At 40.8% G+C, this 20399-nt stretch overlaps 1 protein-coding gene across 1 annotated transcript in view; it reads right to left on the bottom strand.

The window, feature by feature from the left end:
• Nek7 (NIMA related kinase 7) overlaps positions 1 to 3796 on the bottom strand; it is a 149566-nt gene extending 145770 nt beyond the window's left edge. Inside the window, exon 1 of the mRNA XM_008830256.3 lies at positions 3554 to 3796. The gene's annotated coding sequence lies outside the window, so the exon portion shown is untranslated. The remainder of the gene's footprint in view (positions 1 to 3553) is intronic.
• Between the last annotated feature and the right edge of the window lie 16603 nt (positions 3797 to 20399).

Genomic DNA, 20399 nt, shown 5'->3' with positions numbered 1-20399 from the left:
GGAGAGGAGAGGAGAGGAGAGGAGAGGAGAGGAGAGAATTAAAGCACAGAAAGCAGAAACTGAGGAACAGTGAGGCACCCTTTAGAGCACCATAGATGACAGCACCTGTCATCGGAAGAACCTGTGGAGAACTTCCCAAAGGTTCTCTGGACAGAAAAATAACTTAAATGAAACCACCACTTACTGGACCTACCACTCTGCACTTTTCATTTACTATTCAAAGCAACCTTATGTGAGCTGGAAAAAACTAGAGTCTGAACAAACTAAAGTTGCTCAACTAGGATCGTAAAGGGAAACAAACCCAGGGTACTACACCTAGGCTTATTCGCATAATGATAAACACAGGAAAAAATAATATGCATGCAGAACAAAAATGTTTATAGAGTACCGCTACAGGGAAATCTACATTAACTTGAAGATCAATGGTCTAGAATTCATACTTCAGTCTTTGATGTAAGTTTCTAGAGCAGGAATGGGAAAACAGCTTATTTATACAAATAAAGTTTTATTGGTGTGACCACATCCACTCATGCAGGTGTTTTCTGTGGAGGGGAGCCTGGAGCTCCAACACACTACACAGCTCACAATGCCAAAAAACATTTACTAGGTGGCCATTTGGAGTTTGTAAATCCCAGTTCTATACAAAAGCAGTCTGGAATTTAAAAGGTACTCCTAAACTACTGTCCACAGAAAAGCACTGGCAATTTAGAAAAGGGCCTATCTCCACTAAGTAATAGAAAACACACACTTCTAAATTTTTGTATGCCAGTTAATTAAGTTTTGTTGACACACTCTTCAGCTTAATATTGTGGACAGCTATCATTTACAACACAGCTCATCCTATAAGCTCATACATAGTATGTCAAAGCTATTATTTTAATAAGGGTTGAAAGCACACACAAAAAAGAATGCTCATGGCCATCTGTCCTCATAAAACCCATGAATTATAAACTATTCTCTTTAGAAGAAAAAATATTTTGAAAAATATATAACACCATACGGATAGTCAAACTGAATTACCAAAAAACAAGTCGAGTAGTAATTACTCATGCCGTGTCCAAGTCATCTCCAAGAACTCAAGTTTGCTACAATGCAGTTTAAACTATGAGGTAAAATACCTGCCCACATGACGCTCTGATACTTGAAAAGAATTCTTTGGATGAAATTGGGAATGACTGGAGCAGTCCCCTGTGCCACTGCTGTGCATATTTTTATAACATCACAGGAATTTTATTCATTTTTCAGTCAATGCTTATTATTACTTAATGTTTGCAGTATGCCAGAGCTCAAATGCTAAGTCAGTCATTGGAGGACCTGGGCAGGAGAGGGGGCCTTTGTGGAACTGCATTTTCTCTGATTTGAAACTGTGATGCTGACTCTCAGTCCCTGGGCTCTTTGGCCTCCAGACTCCCCTCCTCCACTAGTATGCAGCCATGGTTCCAGAGTGCTTTCCCATTCTCAGAGTAAGCACTGGGCTGGAGACAAATCAGAGTCCAGCACGAGAGTGCTAAAGGGGGAAGGAATGGATGGTGAGACAGATACTATCTAGAAAAAGAAATCTGGATGGTAGTTCAGTTTTTAAAACAGATCTGTTTATCTGAAAATGAAAGGCAGTCTTGGACTACTTTTTATGTCCATGACTGTCTTAACCGTGGAAAGATTTTAAATGGCCGTAAAAATACCTAAACAGTTCTCTGTTTTCATTTGAATATGGTAAAGCCCCAGTCACCAACTATATTTAATTTGCTGACCAGAGTTTCATTTCTTATCTACTATAAAGTTACAGTGGAAGTGGTGAGTTCAAGTTGCGGCTGAATCTAGAAACAGGGCACAGAGGAAACCAGAGTCCCCCCCCCCCCCCCCCCCCCCCCCCTTTTCGCCCTATTTTTATGCATTGATTTCTCAGGACTGCCAAACTCAGGCCCACATCCTCAGAAGAGGAACTCGGGTCCCTACCCCAGGTCCAGGGCACCAGTAGGAAGTACCCGCCCTCCCGAGCGGCGGCCGCTCATTGGCTGTGGTTGCAGTCAGTGCTCTGCAGGGCGGGTCCCTCCAGAGCAGCTCAGGGTCTCCGGATCTCCTTCACCCCAGCCTAGGCACAGTCCCTTCCTCTGTTTAGCCCCCATCCAGTTTTCTGTCCCTCTGGCTCCAAGAGGCAAAGTTTTTTTGCAGAAGTTCAACATCTCCCGGGCAAAGGCCAAACCAGAGGATGCTGCGGTTTGGAGGGTAAAGCAAAGTAAGGACCGGCTTTCCCAGTGTAGTAGAGGACTGTGAAAATGAAATAACTGTCCAGCTGTGTGTTAGCCGACTCAAATGCACACTGTTCCTCACCAAATGTTTCAGCCAAAAATACTAGCAGCCATCCAGCAAGAAATGCCACAAAGTAATGCAGGCTGAATTAGCCGTTTTCAGGGTTTGTCTAGTCCCAAATAGCCTATAAAATTTTGAATACAAGTAATAAGCCACTCTTTGACCACAAAATCAGCAGCTCGTGGTCCTCAACAGAACAGATTTTTAATACACATACCCTGAACGACAATCTGTAAGGCAATCCATCAGAGCACACCGTGAAGGCTGTGGGTAACGCGCCTAGTCCTGGAAACTGCAGGCTCCTTGGGGAAGAAATTATAGAGTAGTTCTAACAATACTCAAAAACTATGGGCATCTGATTGGTTTTAATTACACCCTTTAGGATTAGGAGTCTCAAAGAAAGAGAGTCACTTAATGTACTTCCTACATCCAGTTCGGTCACCAGGACTGTAAAGGGCAGAAACCTTACTGGAAAGTAAATATATATTCTAAGTATTTATCCCGAGCAGCGGCTTCAGTTTATGAATACAGTATGAGTCCACAAATTTATGTCATGATAGGTCTCCAAGGCCTAGAGTGCAGCGGAGAGGAGGCCCGGCACTGGGATCCACAGCATCCTCTGGGTAGAGCTCACGTCCAGCCACGACTCACTTTTCTAACTTTTTCTCGGAGCTCCTTTCGTCAGTGACTTTGCCCTCCACTTTCTATGTGTTTCTTTCCATTGCTTCCATCACAACCAACGCTCGCTGCAGCCTTCCAGCCGCGCCCTTCGGTTTCCTAAGCCTGGGTCAGTCTCAGGTCCTCTCTGATCCGGGTCCCTGCGCGTCTCCCGCCACCTCGGCTTCTCGCTTCCCTCTCCCACCATCCATGCTTCTCCCTCTCCATGAACTTCACTTTTCTAAATTCGGCAGCGGCCGAATCCTGAGAGACGTATTGAACCAATCCGCGAGCGATAAATAACCGAGGTGGCCAATGAGCTCCAGCCGGGGGCGGGTCTTCTCTGGAGTTGCCCGGTCCCGAAACCAAAGACCTGTTGCCTCCATCGAGGCCGCGGAGTTTCTTGGTTACCGCGGCGCCCCCGCCCCGGGCCGCGGAGCTCCGGCCTCCCGACTGCCGGCTGCACTGCGGACCGGGCCGGCCTCCGCGGGCACACGAGCCCGAGGCCCCGCGCGGCCTCCTGCTCCCCTCGCCGGACGCACCCCGCGGGCCTCCCATCCCACCCCCGAGCCCCGCGGCGACTCACCAGGAAGCCGGAGCGTACGGGTCGTCGCGCCCACCGGAGCTGCTCGGCCAGGTGCCGGCGCGGACAGGCTCGGGGGCTGCGCTACGCCACCCGAGCCGATCGCGTCGTTCCCGCCCGCCCGCGACGCTGCAGGCGCGGGCTCCCACCCCGTTCGACCGTGCTCCCGACTGCGAGCCTAACGGCGGCCCATCCTCCCGACTCCTGCTCCTCCTCCCGCGGCCGCGGCTGTCAGGAGGGTAAACATCCCGGCATCCCCAGGAGAGGGCGGGCCGCCGCAGGCCCCTCCCCCCGCCCCATTCCGGCGCAGGCCGCTCCCGGAGCCCTCGTGCCCGCCCCCACCGCGCCCGCCGCCCCGTGCGCTGGCTGTGCTCCGTCGTGTCTGCGTTTGTGCCCCGGGAGCCGAGCTGAAGCGTCCCCATGCACATGGGTCCCCTCTTTTTGTTCCCATCCTCTTTTGCGAAGTGCTTTAAACTGCCCCTAAACCGTATTAGTGCAGGAAAACAGAGTTTTTTTCCGAAGTCTGGCAAAGCAAATCTTGAATTTTAGTATCCCAGCATAAGGAAGGCCTTCTAAAGGATGCTTCCTAAAGTTGAACTACCTGGTAGGGTACACAGATTCTTGAGATACATGTATACTTATAAAATGACATATATATGCATATATATAATTTAATATAGGGGGGATGTGTGTTTGTAAATATACTTCATACGTCACTTATTTACAACATGTGTCATCCCCAAAAACCTAATATGTGAAACTTCTTTTGCAAAAGCAACGCATTGGAATCCCTTTCACCATATATGAACTACTGGAGAAGACAGCTAGGAGGCAGTGTAGAGTCTGTCATGCCTGAACTCTACTCTCAGTTCAATAGCAAGTTATTTAATTCCCCAAAGTTCTCAAGAACTCTGTAAAAGAGCACTCTTTAATTCCGATCTCTAGAACCGCAGGTGGAATTAAATGAGTCTAAGCACAGAGACCAGTGAAAAAAAGTGCTCATCTAATAGCAGTTGCTTTTATAATCACTAGGTATTTCCCTGGTTTCATTTCCTCGCCAAAGGAATTAAAACCAAAAGATGAGTTTATAGCTCAAATATTTAGAGGATTAAACTATGGAATTAAGATTTCAAACTTTAATTTTATAATGGAAATCAAAATTTCAAAAGGAGACATTGGCGCAAGTGGCTGAGACATTCACGAATGTGCTATGCAGCGTTCTAAAATGAGGATGGAGTGGAACACCAAGACGCAGGAGTCCTACTTTCTTAGAACTTATATTTCAGTGGGAAAGTCCAAATGACCCAATAAATATCTGTTGTCTCAAACCGTGAGTCCTAGAAAACAAAACTGGGGAATGAGAGGGCTAACTTTAAATGTTGCTCTGGGAAGGCCACTAGACATTTGATTAGAGACCTGAAGATGTGAGAAATGGTTCATGTGGCTGTCAGGGGGTAGAAGTGCAAAGTTCTTCTTTACACAGGAAGTGCAAAGTTACCCTGAGTGGAAATGGTCTGTCATGTCGGAGAAACAGCCAGAAAGCCAATGCCACTAGAATCCAGTAAGCAAGGGGAGAGAAACTGATGGAATAGAGAGGCAGTGAGGTATAAGAAAGGGACAGATGTAGAACTTCCAGACTTTTACATTTTATTCTGTGTGGAATGGAGAGCCATTACAGGAGTAACCTGAGAGAAAGTAACTACACTGTGGAGAATAGATTGCAGGATAGGAGCAACTAGAAGTTGAAAGATGATAGTAATGGTCCTGGTGAAATATGCAGATGAGGTAGAGACCAGAGTGCTAGCAATAAGTACTAAGAACAGTCAGAATTCAGATGTATTTCTAAGCTAGAGCCAACAAGATTTGTTGGCATATTAATTGTGAAATATGACAGGAAGTTAGGATGAAGTCAGTAAGTTGGCATTTGAGCCATATCATTTGGTCAGGTCACACCAGTCATGGGAACAATGTCACCTGAGTGATGCACAGGCACAACTTGCAGAAAAACAGATATCTTCAAAATAAAATTAACTGGAGACCAGGCACATGAGTCAGAGCTTGTTATTACTTTTTGTATTAAGTCTTAGAAAATGTAGGTTGGTGGGTAGCCCAAAAAACATCCCACTTCAAGTAAACAACCACTTTTTCTACAGACAAATATTCCACTGATACAAACAAAACTCATATATGCTTTATGAACACTGAGTGGTGCTCAAATGGAACAAAAAATAGTTCATAAAACCCTAGTGGCTATAAAGACTTTGACTAGAAGAAGCCTATCAGTGCTATATGATGACCAAAGTAAAAAATTATCTGTATGTCCTTTTTCTTCGTAGGTAAAGGACTTCAAAGCTCCAGAAAAATAGCATACGGTGTTTGAGAGACTGGGAAATCTATAAGAACTGAATCTACCGTACTTTCTCTTTGTAACTTTATATCATCTTTGTTGTGGGTAGGGAAGGTTATTCCCAGCCACCAGCCTCCTGGCCTGGAGCAAATGCTAATGGGAAAACAGTGAAGCCAACCCAAGGAGGCTCAGCTGGTCCAGAACCCTTAAAACAGAAGCTGCATCCAACTGCCTTTCCATTCATCTCTCCATTGAGCTTGCTCCAAAAATGTTGCTTTAGCTCTATGACGCACATTAATTATGGTCCTTTCTATGAACTACCCTGTATTTATACCTAATGACCATGCAGTGCATACCATTAACTATCAGATTAACTTTGTTACAAATGCTATTTGATTACTACAGTTAAAATCTCTCAGTTCATAACCAAGTCCTCAAGTTTTGTTGTTCATATACCTCTCAGCTAGCTCTATACAAGTATAAAATTATTAGTAGTTTTCATTCTCAAAACTATTTTTTTCTATAAACTAATCCAAAATAGATGTTACACACCAGGTTTATATGAATGAAATTTATCTGTAAGAAAGGAAGCTTATTTTTGAAAAGTTTCTCTAAAGAAGAATGATGAAGTAATATTAAAAAAGTATTCTTCTTTGAGAGAGCTCCTTGCCCTGGGGTAGACCAGCAAAGTCTAGCCTTCTTGATTGAAACATAGCACAGGCAACAGGTGTACTTAAAAAGCTACTAGTGAGTTTGGCAGCCACTGAGCTTGGCAGCTAAATGGTGATGAGGCTTAGTCGAGCTGTTGAAATGTCTGGGCTAAACTGGGCCAAAAGGAGGAAGTCAGAGTGCAGACTGCAGACAACCCAAGGAAGATCCTTTTCTTTAGCCCCAGCTGTGGTCAGTACAACATCAGAAAATAAATACCATGCTTTGAAAACACTCATGAAAAATTTTAAGAAAATTACTTTTTTACATTAATGAACTTTGCAGTTGTTAGTGAATTGATAGCAGATTGAAAAGAGCAACATCCATCTTGATTTTACCCTCATGTTGTCTTTAAAATTCAGAATTACCAAAAGACAATGCTACTATGTCCCAATTATCAAGTTATGATAGTTTGAGGATATAGCTCATGGTCAAAAATAGTGGCATGCTGGCAATGTCTTTTCTCTGACTAGCTTTGCAGTAGCTATGAAACGGAAGTGATATTTCTTTGTATGTATAATTATGTAAGAATTGAGATATACTTTTTGCAAAATAGAAAACAGTACAAAAATCACTTTGTACTTATATCACAATTCCTTTGGTCAACAGAATTCAATTGAATTTTATTTCTTGCCACTTTGATAAAAATGTGAAATTTTTTGACCAATATGCAATGGGCAAAAAGAAGAATGCAGGAAATGCACTGAGCAGTTATTCCTTACCCTTGTAGAGTCAAACTGTGAAGCTGCTTCACAAAAGTGATTCCCTCAGCAGCTGGTGACATCCCCAGCCAGCACCTCTAAGTGCTATCTATGCTGTCAGAAACCTGGATCCATGCAGTAATAAAATCTCCAAGACTTTTTTGTAAATTTTTTATTGAATTATTGTCTATTTCCTACAGAACATCTTAATCATTTTTTATACCGCTTCCCCATCGGCACCCTTCCATATCCTCCACTGGAATATATACATTCTGCCATTTGTGTTAAGGCCTATCATGTAAAGTTGGTGTCCCCAGACATCCCTCAGTGCAAGTTCATCCACTGAGGTCTAGTCAGCCTATCTAGAGTCTCTCCCTTTAAGAAGATCAGTAGTAATCAGCTGCTAATAGTTCTTCAGCTAAGATTGGGACCTACTGCCCATTTCCACAGCTCTGTGTGGGGTTTCTATCTTCTTGAGTTTGCATGGGTCTTGTGCATGCTAACACCATTGCTGTAGGCTCATATGACCAAGGTCTCAGGAGCCCATAGGACCCTATTTCCATATGATCATGCACTTTTTCCCTGGCTCTTACCATTTTTCTGCCCCCTCTTCTGCAATGGTCCCTGAGCCCTATGTGGGTGGAGTTTAATATAGGAGTCCTGTCTAAGGACCACACTCTGAAGACTTATTCTCTATGCTTTGGCCATTTGTGTCCTTTTATGTTGCATGAGAGGGCTTCATTGATGAGAATTGAGGGATGCATTAGTATTCTCTCTATGTTCCATGTTCTCTCTCCTTGTTCCACCATGTTCCATGAGCCTTAGGTGTAGAACCTGCATTGTAGTTGTGTCACTTAGGCTTAGGCAATTCACAGACAATCTATGTGTGACCAATTGTGGTACTCTGTAATAGTCTCCATCTGTTTCAAGAGAAACTTTGATGAATAGTGACTGGGACACTTGTCTGCAAATATAAGTATCCATATTTTGCACATAGTAAGAAATTACATTTTTCTAGGGATCTGACAGTCTTGGGATTTTCTTTAAGATTTATGACCTCTCCAGCCATGTGTAGTTGGCTATGTTTACAGTACCATACATGAGTTTCCTCTCATTGAGTGGGCTTTAAGTCCAATTAGGAAGCTACTGATTACCCCCAAGATAAAAACGCCACTACTACACAATACACTTTGCTGTGCCAGTCATTGTTGTGGTTAGGCCTTAAAGCTGGGGTTGGAACATCGCTTATTGTTCTCTCTTGGCAACTTGCATAATGTTCTCCAAAAGTATGAGAGCTAACTTTTAAGGGTGGTGGCTTTCCAGGTCAGCTCTAGTTCTAAATCCTGTGTCCAAAATATGTCCTGTCTTCAGCAATAGGGTCTTACCTTCTATTCTAGGAAGCAATCAAGGACTGTGGCAACAGTCTGGTAATTTTGGGAATCGAAGTACCCTGGCCAACAATCCAAAGAGAGGTTTCTCCTGTCTGGCACCATGGCACTATTTCATGTTATGTAGCCTTCAGTATACACGTAGACTCATGCAGAGATATTGCATGTGTAATTATTCAGTAGGTTTTTGAACTAATATGATTCCCTCTGGTTTTTACACTAGCTAGGCATTACATACCTCTCCATTCTCTCTCCCTGTCTAACCTTCCCTCCATGGCCTCCCCAGTTAAAGTATTGCCATTTCTCCCTTGATAATACCTGTCTCCTATGATCCCCCATCTCTTGAGCTCCTTTTTTCTCTTTACCCCAACAGTTCCTTACATAACCCTCCCTTTTCCCCCCTCCCATTTAAATACTCACATTTTACCCATTTCCCCCTTAATAACACTTGTCTCATAGTGTTCTTCCCTCTCATGTTCCTTCTTTCTCTTTACCTCCCTGGTTTTTTCCCCTTTTCTTGGCTCCTGCAGATATATATATCTCATAGGTATTTTAACTGCAAGTTTCTTTGTAGTAGGTGTATATATGAATGTGTCTAACTGTAAATAAGATATTATAAATATCCTGTAATTTCACACAGATAAATAGAAAGGTTTCAAAGAACTGTGCTTAATTTTCCTATTCTGTGTCTATCGTCTTCTTCTTGGAAATCCTCTTCTGTGTTCCTCACCTGAGTCTTGGATGTGTCAGATCCACTCAGGTGTGGGAAATAGAAGCAATGTTCTATTTCCTAACAGGAGAGAAAACAAGATTATCAGTACTCCTGTTTCATTGTAGTGTTCCCTCATACTTTGATAAAGAGGCTTCTCAGGTTTCATGACCAAAGGCATGTCCCTAGCACACTCAGTAAAAGAGGTGCAGCTTTAACAGTTGGTATTGTTTTCATCATCCTAATCTTCCTTTTGGACATTTAAGCATTGATTGCTTACCATGTACATTTCTTCTATCTTTCTTCAGTTATTCTACTTAATGATAATTATACACCATAAAATACCTCAGTAATTTTTTCTTCAGTGTTCAATTCTTCAATTGAGTGCTAATGTTCAATCTGCTCAGAGATACAGACTATGAGTAAAGTCAGATGTGGAATAATACTGCATCAGATTCAAAGGCCTTGCAGTAAGACTAGTTAATCATAAACAGCCTTCGTAGCCTCCATAACTCAGCCACCGAATTCACCCTTGGATGATATTTTAGTTACAAAGACACTTTATCTCTTTAATTGCTCTACTATCACTTTATTCATGCAGAAGTCCACATTATGTGGAATAAGAAGCTCGGGAAACAAAATTTACAAAGTACTGGTTTTTCCAAGGCTTGAGAATTTGGCAGGAAAGTCAAGAGATGTGTTTTAAAATGTCATGGGGAGTTGACTCTTCCTAAAGTGTAAGGGCAGGAAACGTTAAACGAACGTGACTCTAAAAGCAGGTCAATATTTACCTATTGGCCTATTGGATAATCTGTTCTTTGGAGAGATTGAAGATAAACAGTAGAATGCTCCCACAAGCAATCCTATTTGTACAGTATAGTTATATTTGCCCATCTGTGCCTTCTCTCACAGAAAAACTAGGTTTATTTAATCTGTAAACTTTTAAAGTATTAATAGTGTATATAAATAATTGTTTCATTAAGTTTTTAGGTTAGCATTCAAAGTAACGTGTTTCATTATGATACTGTCATACATATATGTCATTATGATTTACTCTGATGCGTTCCCCCCTTCCACATGCTCCTCTACCGCCTCTGGCTTGTCTCTTTCCTTCCCCAATAGTCCTCTTCTGTTTTCAGAGCACGTGTATTCTGTTACCTTATAAATAAATGTTTTAAAAATAATTTATATACTTATATATAACATAGTTTGAACAACCAAAAGATGCAACTATTTAAATCCTGTTTTTATTTGCCATTTTTCACTCAAATTGAAAGATGAAAATTTTCTGAAGACATAAATAGTTAAAACATTAGTTCTATATGTTCTAAATTAAATGAAATTAATAGTTCATGAGTAAGTGCTACATCTATGATGCCTATCTAAGTAGCCAGGCATGTTTCTCTATTTACAGTAGGAAGGTTGTAGAACTATACTGTAACTAACTAGAGATGACATGAGGAGAATAGCAAAGAAATAAAATCCTGTCATAGTTTTCATTTTCTATATAAAATTTAAAGACACATTCTATAATTTCTATACAACCAAATCTTTATTTTTATTAATAAGAGATTCATAAATTTATTATACTGTCCAATAATCTAAATATGCAGGGAAATTAAGTCAGATGCAATCATATCATCTGATTCTTTGATGCTAATTTTTTAGGCTCAGAAAATCTACTTGTGTAAGGTGCTTTCAGAATCTCAGATATTACAGTCTTGTGGATTTCTGTGTGTTTCTCTGTGCTATGATTCTTTTAGGTTATATATGCATAAACAATACAAACGAAGGTGTCAATGAGCCACCTGTTTCCCAGCATCTGTAAAGGCTTCACATCTCTGTAAAGGCTTCACATCTTTGAAGGCGGCAGCTCTGAATCAGTTTTTGGAGCACAACAGCTTTGGGGTAGAGCTTTAGCAGAATTTGCCCCTGGGGCTCCGCCAAGGATGACAGATGCTAAAGTAAGAAAGATAAGACTGAGGTGCAGGGTGGACATACCTATTGTATATAACAAACCACATGGAGGTTTGTTTCCAAGTACCACATCCTGCATAAGCAAAAGAACAAAATTAGATACTAAGTAGCTCACTGTTCTCCACCGGTAGATATAGATAGAGAATAATAAAACACCTTAAAGTGAAACAAAAACAATGGACAAAAAGATACAGCCTAGAATTTGCTGTAAAAAGGAATTCCTAAACTTTCAGGGTCAGTTCTCAACCATTCTGCTCTAATGCAACAGGAAAATGGAATACAGTACTCAGCCTCTGTCTGACCTGGTTTAAATGTCACCAGTCCAGAAACAAGACAAGCTCAGCCCCATAAGCTATTAGCTTGTTTGTGGTGTTACCCCAGGGAGATGTGTAAGCAAGAAGTCATTTGCCCTGACTTCCACACACACACACACACACACACACACACACAGACACACACACACACACGGAGGCATAGTTTTACTTGCATTTACCATCCTCTATCAACTCTAAATTTTCAGTTTTCTAATTTCAAAGTTTGTAACTCTTAGTGTGCTTGTTATCAAACTGAAACTTGTAATTAATAAGCAAGCTTTCATTCCTGTGGTCCTTAATGTTTTTTGATCTTTGGTATTTCCAACATCCTGTATATACTTTGGAAATGAGATACACACTAAACCAACTTAATGAGCACCCTATGGGGATGAGTAGACAGACTGAAAAGAGCAAGGGATAAGCTGCTCCTAAGGGAGTAACAGCAGGGAACGTCTTTAGACTGAGTAGTCCAGGCCACTCTCTGGAAGTGATATGTGAAGTAGGAGCTGAAGGTAATGAAGGAAACAGCAAAGTGTATACCTGCACTGAAGTCCAGTGTCTGCTGTCCTTCCTTTCACATGGAAGAAAAGCACGCTGGAGCTCATGGACTTGGGAATGCAAGGACATCAATGAAATGCCTTCATTTTCTTTAACTCAGAATCAATCAAATTACTATTGATCTAAGGAAGTAAGTTTTTAGATGTGTGTCACTTTTCTATTACTATAATCAATACCTGAGGTTAATCTACTTAAAAAGAAGAAAGGCTTATTTTTATTCACAGTTTTGGATGCTTTGGTATATGACCAATTGATTCCTTTCCTCAAGGCCTGTAGTGGCACAACACATTATGGACTGAGCACATGGCAGAGGAAGGAAGCCAGTCCATCTCATAGCCAGGTAAGAAAGAGACCTCCACTTCCAGCGCATGCTTCCCATAACCCGAGACCTGTCACTAGACCTGACCACTCCCAATAGCACAAAGCTAGGTTCTAAGTCTATAACACATGAACTCTGGGGACTAATAGTGAAAAGGGAAGTTGGGGATGTTTTCCACCAAGAAAGAATTTAAAATAAGCTTACATTTGGGGAAGGGTAAGCATTTAGTCACATTACTCTTCCTCACAGCCCTTTCCCACTCTTCCTTGCATTACCAGACTCTCTTCCCTCCTCTTCTCTCTTCTCTCTCTTCTCTTTTCTCTCTTCTCTTCTCTCTCTCCTCTTCTCTCTCTTCTCTCTCTTCTCCTCCCCTCCCCTCTCCTCCTCCCCCTCTTCTGCTTCTTTCCTTCCTTTTTTCTTTCCCTCCCCTTTCTTCCTGCTTTCCTGCCTTCCTGCCTTGTTTCTTTACTTCTCTCTTTCCCCAGACATACATATTGAGTTCTTCTAAAGCACCAGAACTTGATTAAAGTCTGTGAATAGATGTCATTCTTTCTAAGACATTTTTCAACCTTCAACATCTGTGAGCTTCAAATGCATCTCATGGTCAACCATCTTAAAATTAGCAGATTACATAACAATATTTTAAGAGAAACAAAATACCTTAAAGAAGGTCTGGTGAGATGGCTCAGTGGGTAAAGGTGCTTGCCTGACAACCTGAGTTGTAGACCCAGACTCCACATGGTGTAAGGAAAGAACTGAATTTACAAAGTTGTCCTCTGGCTCCACATGGCTGCCATGATGTGTGAACCTTCACACACATGCACATATACAAATAAATGTTTGAAAAGGTTTAAATATTTTAAACAAAATCTTAGTGAAATACAAAGAATAAAATGTCTGTAATGATTAATGAGAGGGCAGATAGCTGAATCTGTCCACTGATCTCAGGGCAAGCTGTTCTACCAAAAGTTTTGTGCTCCACAGATTAGTATTTGCTACATTTCATTGTTTTAATCGTTTTTAAAATGTGAAAATAATGGAAAATCAATAACAAAATTAGTTTAAGCTAAATCTTAAAAAGAGCATGTAGAACATTGGGGCTGGTGGCATGACCTTTAATCCCAGGCCATGGGAGGCAGAGGTGGGTGGATCCCTATGAGAACTGGGTGTGGTGGCACATGCCTTTTTTTTTCTCCTTTTCATTATCTCAAATTTAGTATATATTTTTAAATTATTTATTTAATAACCACATGATTAGAAGAAGCATTTCATTACAGCTTTAACACATTTAATAACAATTTCCAGAGCAAACATGCATCTCTTTCAAAATTGGCTGTAAATATTTAGGTTCACAATTGAATTAATATAATTATACAATATTGAACTCAGTATGAACCTTATAAGACACAAAACTGAATGAGGTTTTAACCTTTAAAAAAGATCTCCATTTCATTTTAAAATATGCTGTTTCATACAGAAAAACTCATTTTTAAAAAAATACTATTTTTATTTTATGTGTATGAGTGTATTGCCTGAATGTATGTGAGTGCGCCTCTGTCGTGCAATGACGTGGAAGTCAGAAGAGCACTTCAGATTCCCTTTTAACTGGAGTTAAGGACAGCTTGTATCTGCCATGTGGGTGTTGGGAATCGAACCCAGTCCTCTGCAAGAGCAGTCAGTGCTCTTAATTGCTGAGCTATCTCTCCAGCCCCGAGAAAACTCATTTTTAATGCTACTAGCACTTAGATGTTTGCACATACTCTCTAATCTCTATGTATCTGATTATTACTAGTCACAGTTGGTTATGCTCGAATCCTTGGCACCTGAATATGGATTTAAAGTCATCGGGTAGATTTCAATGGTAATGTTTTTCACCTCCACTAATTAACATGAAGCAAATTTGTATGCTTCTTCCTCAAATATAACTCTTTTTTAAAAATTTTGTATGTATTTCAAACAGAACATCCCAAACAATCTTATTCATCTATATACCCACTTCCAAAATGGCACCCTTCCATAGCCTCCCCCCTCACCCCGGAGCCCATATACTCTGTCGTCCCTACTACTGTCCACTGTGTTGTCGGCACCCCAGCCATTCCCCAGTGCTTGTCCATCTGCTGAACCTAGTCAGCCTATCTAGAGTTCCTCATTTTAGGAAGATCAACTTTTCCTCATCTAGCAGAAATCAGTTGCCAGTGTTCCTTTAGATAAGATTGGGGTCTGCTGTTCATTTTCCCAGTTCTATGCTGGGTTACTATCTGGGAGTCTCTTGGGCCTCCCTGGCCAAAAATTCAAAGGAAAGTATCTTCTGTCTGGCATTGTTTCTTGTTATGTAGCCTTTAGCTATACACAAGGACTCTTAAAGAATTATATTGACCCCTTTAATCTTTGGTTATACTTTCCTTTTGGGTGTTTAAGACCATACAGTTGGCCCAGATAAACCAATTTATTTTTATTCTTAAGGCTGTTTGAGGATCTGTTCCTCAGGGGTCACATGGGCCTGGGAGGAGCCCTTGCCTGCTTTCTTTTGCCAGTTCCATCTATGTGAAGTTAAGTCAAAGGTCCTACTCAATCGTGGCTGGCTTCGCTTGGAAGCATGGAGGAAATGTTTCCTCTGTGTTGACCCTCTTCTTTGTAGACTAGACACTGGTTCAAGTCCATTTGATGGGGTCTCCATGACCTCCTTGAACAAGAGGACAGGTGACTCACCACAGTTACAGGACATTTTGAGAGATGCTCATAGACCCCTGGAATTTATTCGACCTTGGATGGCAAGGAGCAAAAACTGTCCTTTATGTCCCTCTGACCAAATTAGTACAGGCCTCAAAGTATGACTGTTAAACATTCAAGAAGATTACTTCCACAAGTCTGGTCCTTTTAATTACCATGTGCCATGTGTATAAAGCTTGGGCAAAGACCAAACATTCTCAAATAAACCTTGCCTAGATATATATTATATTCCTTGAGCTAGTTGTATGTATAATTTGTCAGTACATTGCTTGATTAATATGGTTCCATCTGGTTTTTTTTAAAACCAGCTAGGCATATTTATCTCTCGCATTGTCTAACCCTTCCACCATGGTTTCTCCATTTAAAGTACCCTCATTTTTCCCATTTCTCCCTTAATAATACCATTCTCCTATGGTCCCATCTCTCTTGCGCTCCTTCTTTCCCTTTGTCCCTAAGTTTCTTTGTATAACCTTCCTTCCCCTCCTTAAAATAACCTCATTTTTATCCATAGCTCCCTTATTAACGCCTATTTCCTACTGTTCTTTTTCAGAATCTTTTACCTCCCTGGTTCCTTTTCATTATCCTTGTTCCTGTAGTTATATCTGGATACATAATCACTTACAGGATTTGGTGCTAGGATCCACATATGAGGGAGAACATATGTTGTTTTTGTTTTGTTTTGTTTTGTTTTCTGAGTCTGTGTTACTTCACTTAGTATAACAGTTTCTAGTTCCATCCATTTACCTGCAAATTTCATGCTTTCCTCTTTCTTTTACTGCTGAGTAAAACTCCATCATATAAATGAACCACATTTTCATTATCCACTCATCAGTTGAGGGACACTTAAGTGTTTCCATCTCTTAGGTATTGTGAAAAGAGCAGCAACACACATGGATGTACAACTGTCTCTGCAATAGGATGAGTTCTTTGGGTATAATTGGGTCAAAAGGTAGGTTTATTTGTAGTTTTTTAAGAATTCTCCACACTGCTTTCCACAGGGGTTGTACAAGTTTGCAGTCCCACCAGCAGTGGATGAAGGTTCCCCTTTCCCCACATCCTCTCCAACATTTGGTATCATTTGTTCTCTTGATCTTAGCCAGTCTGACTGGTGTAAGATGAAAATTTAAAGTGGTTTTAATTTGTATTTCCCTAATTACTAGCGATGTTGAATGCCTTGATGCTTCCTAGCAGTCTTTATTTCTTCTTTTGGGAACTCTGTTCAGGTCCTTAGCCCATCTTTTAATGGGGTTACTTCCTTTCTTGATACTTTGCTTTTTGAGTTCATTACATATTCTGGATGTTAAACCTCTATCAGATGTGTTGCTGGTGAAGATTTTCTCCCATTCTGTGGGTTTTCTCTTCACTTCCTTTGTTGCTTCTTTTGATGTACAGAAACTTTTTAATTTAATGAGGTCCCATTTGTTGATTTTTTACCTTGTTTCCTGGGCAATCGATGTCTGGTTTATAAAATCCTTTCTTACACCTATATCTTTTAGGTTATTTCTAATGTTTTCTTCTAACAGTCTCAGAGTTTCAGGCTTCACATTGAGGTCTTTGAACCATTTGGAGTTGATTTTGTGTAAGGTGAAAAATAGGGGTTTAGTTTCATTCTTCTACAGGTGGAGATCCAGTTTTGCCAGCACCATTTGCTGAATATGCTGTCTTTCCTTCAGTGAATGTTCCTGGCCCCTTTGTCAAATATCAGGTGGCTGAAATTACATTTACTCATATTTTGGTCTTCAATTTTGTTCCATTGATCATTGTTCTATTTTTGTGCCAGTACCATGTTGTTTTTATGACTAGAGCTCTGTTCATGTGGTTACTAGGGTTTCTTCTGGTGTTGATTTTAAGGTTTATTGTGTTGTGGTCTGATAGAATGCATGGAACTAATTCAATCTTTTTGTATTTGTTGAGGTTTGATTTGTGTCCCAGTATATGTCAATTCTGGATAAAGCTCCATGGGCCCTGAATAGAAAGGATATTCTTTGGTGCTTGGGTGGAATATTTGATAGATGTCTGTTAGGCCCAACTGGTGTATGGTATTGTTTAACTCAGATGCCTCTCTGTTAATTCTCTGTCCTGTTGACCTATCTAATGGAGACAATAGGGTACCGAAGTCCCCTACTATTAATGACTTAGGATTAATCTGGGTCTTAGTGTCCTGTAGTACTGTTTTTATGAAGTTGGGTGCACCAGAGTTTGGTGAACATGTGTTCATGTTTGTAATAACTTCTTGGTCTATTGTTCCTTTGATCACAATGAAGTGACCCTCTTTCTCTCTTCTTATTAGTTTTAGTTTAAAGTCTATTTTATCTGATATTAGAATTAACACCTGCTTTTCTCTTAGTACCATTCTCTTGGTATATTTTTTTCCACCCTTTCACCTTAATGTAGTGCCTGTCCCTGAAAGTGAGATGAGTTTCTTACAGACAACAAAAAGATGGGTTTTGTTTCTTAATCTATTCAACTAGTCTGTGTCTTTTGACTGGGGAGTTCCATCCATTGATATTTAAAGTTATTAATGAAAGATGTGTATTGAATTCTGTCATTTTTATTTCTGTTCACATTCTTGGTATAGCTGTGCATTTCCAGTTATACCTTTATTAAGTTTCTTTCTGTATCCCCTTGGGTATAGTTGTTCCTTTCTTCAGATCTTATGCTTCAAGAACTCTCTGAAGGGCTGGTTTTGTGGACATGAATTGTTTCATCCTTTTTATGTCATCGAAGATTTTTCTTTCCCCTTCAACTATAATAGACATTTTGGATGGGTAAAGTAGTCTGGGTTGGCATCTGTGGTCATTCAGAACTGAGAATACTTTGGCCTAGGCTCTTCTGGCTTTCATAGTTTGCATTGAAAAGTCAGCTGTAATTCTAATGGGTTTTCCTTTATACATGACTTGTTTTTCTTTTGCAGTTTTCAGTATTCTTTCATTGTTCTGTATGCTTAATGTTTTTATTATGATGTGCCATGGAGAGTTTCTTTGCTGGTCCTGTCTATTTTGTGTTCTGTATGCCTCTTGTATTTGTATGGACATGTCTTTCTTTAATTTTGATTCTGTTGAAGATCTGGTCCATAGCATCCTGAGATTCTTCTCCTTCATGTATGCCTATGATTCATAAGTTTGGTCTTTTTATGGTGTCACATAATTCCTGCATATTCCATTCCTGTGTTTTCTTAAATTTTTCATAATCTTTGCTTGAGTGGTCTAATTTGTCCACTTTATCTTCCAGTCTTGATATTCTGTTTTCCATTTCATTTATCCTATTGGTGAGGCTTTCTCCTGTTGTTTCTAATCGCCTTTCTGAGGGTTTTACTTCCTTCTTCATTTCAGCCTGAGTATTTTTCAGTATTTCTTTTTAAAAATATTTTATTATTTTTATTTTATGTGTATGCATGTATTGCCTGCATGTAGGTAAGTGCACCTGTATTGTGCAATGTCCACAGAGGACAGAGAAGCTGTTGGATCCCTTGGAACTGCAGTTATGGACAGTCGTTGACTGCCATGTTGGTGCTGGGATTCAAACCCAGGTCTTCTGCAAGAACAGCCAGTGTTCTTATCTGTTGAGCCATCTCTCCAGCCCTCTTCAATATTTCTAGCTCTTTCTGAATTCATTCAGAAGTTTCTCCTTATCTTCCTTCAGTTCTTTGATTTCTTTGTTTGTGTGTTCTTTAAATTCACTGAATTCTTTTATGATGTTTATAACTGTTCTTTTGAGTTCCATATCCTATGTTATCTCTGGGGGGTTCTCATTGTACTCCTTTAGAGGATTATTGGTATTTGGTGGGGATATGTTATTTTGGCTTTTCATGTTTTTATTTTTTTCTCTGTGACTTTGAATGTGGATTTCATTTGTAGTTTATGAATCTTGTGTGAGACTCAAGCCTTCCTTTGTTGAGTTTAGGTCTGCTTCTTTTTGTAAACTTTGTGTGCCTTTGTGGTTTACTTGTTAGGCGTGAAAAGCTGGTTGGTCTAGGCTTCAGGTTCTCTCTTTTGATTTTATATTGGAGTGTCCAAATTGCTTTCATTTTCAGGAGTGCCCACAGAGGCCCAAGTCAGGTGAGGATCAGTTGCTCTCAGGCTTTCTCCTAAAGTCTGAATTCTTCCAGGAAAGATGCTGGTCCCAGGAAGCTGGTGGCTGTGCTACCCATGGATGCAAAGGAAAGTGGAGGTGGGAAGAGGCTCTGAGGGCTCCTGAGGAATACTGGGAGGAACTGGGTTGGTCTGGATGCAAAGGATCAGGAAACAGTGGGTACTCTGGGCCAAGAGGTCAGCCCAGGGGCCTGGGGTGCCAAGACAAGAAATTGGCTAGTACCCAGGCCAGGAGGAGAGATTGGGGTGGGGAGCTGGGAGGGTGAATTAGGCTGTGGAGTTAAGATGAGGTGGGCACCACGGGACTCACCCAGGAAAGATGCTGGCACCAGGAGCCTGGCGGCTGTGTCATCCAAGGACAGAAAGGGGGCACACACCTTTTAAACTAGCACTTGGGAGGCAGAGGCTGATCCCTGTGATATCAAGCCCAGGCTGTCTACGTTGAGAGTTCAAGGCCAACAGTAACTACAGAGAGACCCTGTCTCAATCAATCAGTCAACCAAACAAAAACAAACAAACAGTGTCTAGTGATTTGGTCATTGTGAAAAAAGCACCTGAGAGTGAGTGGCTTTGTGGATTAATTATGGAGAGCACATAGAAAACAAAAAACAAAGCAAAGTAAAATACCTACATGGCCAGGAATGCTCTTCCAGGTGAAAAAAGGTAAGAAAGAAATGAGCCACAGCTTCCATATTTTCTGTAGAGGAGTAGGAAAGAATAGTAAATGTCCAAAATCAGGCAAAAATAGGAAGCAATTATGATCCATGCGAGGTTAAGGGTATGGGTTTTTATTGGAACCAGTGAGGGGAAAATGGACTATAATTCCAGCAATCCCGAGTGCTTCTCAGTGCTAAGACAGGGGAACCCTGCCAAAACCAAAGCTGATGCACAGGAAAGAAGAGCTGAAACGGGAAGGAATTCACATTTCTTGCCCTCAATTCAGCCACACTCAAAGTCAGTCTGTAATGGACGGCCCAGCTAAAAAAGTGAATTCATTGGCTCTCAAT

This window comes from Nannospalax galili, unplaced genomic scaffold (assembly GCF_000622305.1).
Source record: "Nannospalax galili isolate Female #2095 unplaced genomic scaffold, S.galili_v1.0 scaffold113, whole genome shotgun sequence".
Classification (NCBI taxonomy): Eukaryota; Metazoa; Chordata; class Mammalia; order Rodentia; family Spalacidae; genus Nannospalax; species Nannospalax galili.
This window is presented reverse-complemented; position numbering and strand designations above follow the sequence as displayed.